Genomic DNA, 3358 nt, shown 5'->3' with positions numbered 1-3358 from the left:
CGCACTGCATCGGATGAAAAATCACACTGCATCAGACGGGTAAGAGAACTGCATGGTTTTTTTTATTCAAACATCGGGTGTAAATGAACCACAACACTATCAAGAAGTGAATGGCATTACTTTTTTGTTGTTTCCATAACATTTTTCAGCATTTACGAGATGAACAATATCATACGATCGACCACATTGCTTTAGATTGAAAACCACACCGCACTAGACGACCAAGTGAACTGCATGATTATTTTTGTTGTTTTCTCTCACTTATTTTTATGAGCGAGACCGTAGAGAACAAGGGCAAGTAACCACATCAATTTGTAAAGGGCACCACCAAGGGTTTCTCAATGATCTGATCCTTCTTTAACAAATTATAAATTATGTCCATACAAATATGCAAAAACATTTCCTTCAAAAATAACAAAAAGTGAACTCGTACAATTTTTTACAAAGTAAACTCCTCTGTGATATGCATTGTACTGCAATCCTTTTACAACGAGAGCTCCTCTGTACTGCAAACATTTTACAAAGGGAGCTCCTTTGCACTATGCACTGTACTGCAAATCTAAACAGATAATTTCTTTAGGAACACTAGGAGAGCGGAAGGAATGGACATCCGAAAGAGACAAGCAAACTGCATTTTTTTCCAATGTTCATCTTTTTTCACCTGAAAAAAAGTTAACTGAACCACAAGAGAACAACGGGCTGCAGCGCACTTTTTTCTGTACTTTGATGTGTTTTCCACCTGAAAAATTAAGTAAAGAGAACCGCAAGAAACTACAGTGCACTTTTTCTGTACTTTGATGTTCATCTTTTCATCTAAAAAAAGGTAAACTCAACCGCAAGAGAACACCGGACCAAATAAATAAGGGACCTAATTGATCTTATAATCGAAAAGTTTGCATTTTCCAAACCAGGGAATCTCGTCTGAATGTTGTGGCAGAGGTGCTGGTGTGCACGGACGCTCGCCGGACTGCACATGCACGGACACTCGCCAGACTGCACGCACTCCAGCCCTGAACCGCAAGGCGAGCATCTCTGAGTCGCATGGGCATGGTCGACGAACTGCAGGGAAAGAGATGGTGCTTTCCCGACTGCACGAGCACGAGCTCCGAACCGCATGGCGAGCGTCTGCGAGTTGCACGGCCATGGTCGACAAAGCACAGGCGAAGAGATGGCGCTCGCCGGACTGCACGAACACGAGCTCCGAACCACATGGTGAGCGTCTCCGAGCTGCACGGGAGGAGCTCGGGGCGAGTCGAAAAGCACACCTTCACTGCATGAACAAAGCACAAAACACCGGGTGAGCGTTGCGCCTGGCGTCGTTGCGGACTGCACGACGGCCACCGGTGACCCAAACGTCGCGGACTGCACACACGCGCGTGTCATACTGCATGGATGCGTCGGTGGAGGGAAGCTCGCTGTCCAAATTACATCACAAGGAACTACAAAAAATGGCAACAAAATTGTAACAATCACCGCGGTGGTGGATCCCGTGCTCCGATTAAACACACATAAGAGGAGCACCAAACTACACGCTTGGCGGTGGACTCCGGGTGGGCTCGCGCCTCGCTGTGTGGCCGTCATCGCCTTGGACGGAGGCAGCAGACCCGCGCGCTTCGTTGGGTGGCCGTCGCCCTAGTCTTGGGGACTGGAGGAGGAGAGGTGGAGAGAGGGGAGCTGTTGGCCGAAGCCTATACCGGGGATGGTGGCGTGTCACGTAGGAGGGGAGGACTCGGCAAGATCTCGCCGTCGTGGTGCTCATCAACGTGGGGAGTGGGGACGGAGCAGAGCAGATGCCTGCCATGGGGGAGCCAGCGACCATCGCCTCCACCGGATCCCGGTCGGGGTGGTGTGGATCCGGGGCCAGGGAGCTTTTGGCCAACGCCGTTAGCCGGCCTGAGCTCGAGGAGGAGCACGGGTCGCGCCGTCACATCTGGGGGAGGTCTCACCTGAGAGGAGGAAGAGGGAAGCCCGCCTGCTCTCTAGGCGTGGGGCAGGGCGAGGCCGTGGAGGTGGCGGGAGCAGCGCCCGGCGGCAGGGTCGAGGGAGGTTTGGCCGGAGCGGGTGGGGGCGACCTCCGCGCACCAGGAAGAAGGAAAAAGCGGTGGGAGGGGGGCAGCGCTGGGGTAGGAGGCTGGAGGCGCGCGCCCAAGGGAGGGCCGGATCGATCGCCGACCAGGACGTGGGAGCGAGATCTGGAGTAGGAGAGGGAGTGGGCGGGCGGGCACTGCGGGGTGGTGTGGGGAGTTGTTGCCCCGGGGTGGGGGTTGACCGAGCGCCGCTGGGAGGAGGTTCGGTCCGGAAGCAGTGTTAGCAGAATAAGGTTTTTGTTATCAGAATAAGAGTCTTAAGGGTGTTATCATAATAGACCCATCCTATATATATATATATATATATATATGTTGGAGGCTCAGCATTCCTTTGCTAGGGTTTGTTATATTCACAGTCTCTCACCATCTTCACCAGATCTAAACAAGACTGTGTTGTGGTCTCTGTCTCTCTCACCCCCCTCACAGTTGGCGAAGGAGGCGTCCGGATCCCGTCGCACCGGGAAGGGGAGGAGGTGCAGCGTTCACTCTATCGCCTTCGGCGAGGGAGGCCATCCACTGCCGGCTGCGCTTTTCTCTTTTACCCAGCGCCTGCGTGGGAGGGCCACCGACCCCTTCTTCCTCGCTGTCGTACGTAGTATGGGCAGATCCGACCTCCCGCCGCACGCCTTCCCACATCCCGACGACCCTAAGGTATAAGTTTCTTTGAAACCGTCATTGGTCTAGCTGCATGCAGATCTTTTTCGATTCTAGGACGTGGTGCGGTTGGGTGGAGTATGAATCTAGGACGTGGTTCAATGAGGAAAAGAGGGAAGGAAAGTAGTATAGACTAGCTATCCAGCCGCTTTGTTGGTCGAAAAAGGAAAAAGGGGGTAACCCAGTACACACATCTGTAAGGAACCGAACTCTTTGTTAAAAAGGGAAAGAAACTGGGGGGTCGGATAGTTTGTGCAGGACTAGATTTGCTGCCCTCACATAGAAAAAGTTTCAAAGAGAACAAATATGGGACCAACGCAGATATGTTGCTTGGCTACATACTCTGCATCACCCATTTATATGTGTGGACGCACATGGTGCTGGCATGTCCCATGTCCCATCCACATGATCGTGCAGTGTGTTTTGAGATGTTGTGCTACTTGTAGTGCTATTTTAAATAAATGTTGAATTGAAGCTATTGTATTGCTCTCTTTTCGCATTAAGTAGTGAACAAAAATGGTACCAACCCAGACATGATGTTTGTTGCTTTGTTACAACAAACTCTGCATCACCCCCTTTGTAATTAGATGGAAGCACATGGTGTTGTTGCGCCCACT

At 51.5% G+C, this 3358-nt stretch overlaps 1 long non-coding RNA gene across 1 annotated transcript; it reads right to left on the bottom strand.

Moving 5' to 3' along the window:
• Positions 1 to 387: 387 nt before the first annotated feature.
• LOC125551325 (uncharacterized) lies at positions 388 to 2298 on the bottom strand. The gene is made up of 2 exons (XR_007302435.2): positions 1695 to 2298; positions 388 to 1270 (listed from the first exon to the last, which is right to left on the bottom strand). It is a non-coding gene; the product is annotated as an uncharacterized LOC125551325 (long non-coding RNA).
• Positions 2299 to 3358: the final 1060 nt, after the last annotated feature.

The sequence above is a fragment of the Triticum urartu genome, chromosome 4A, assembly GCF_056163025.1.
Source record: "Triticum urartu cultivar PI428250 chromosome 4A, HENAU_Tu73, whole genome shotgun sequence".
NCBI lineage: Eukaryota > Viridiplantae > Streptophyta > Magnoliopsida > Poales > Poaceae > Triticum > Triticum urartu.
This window is presented reverse-complemented; position numbering and strand designations above follow the sequence as displayed.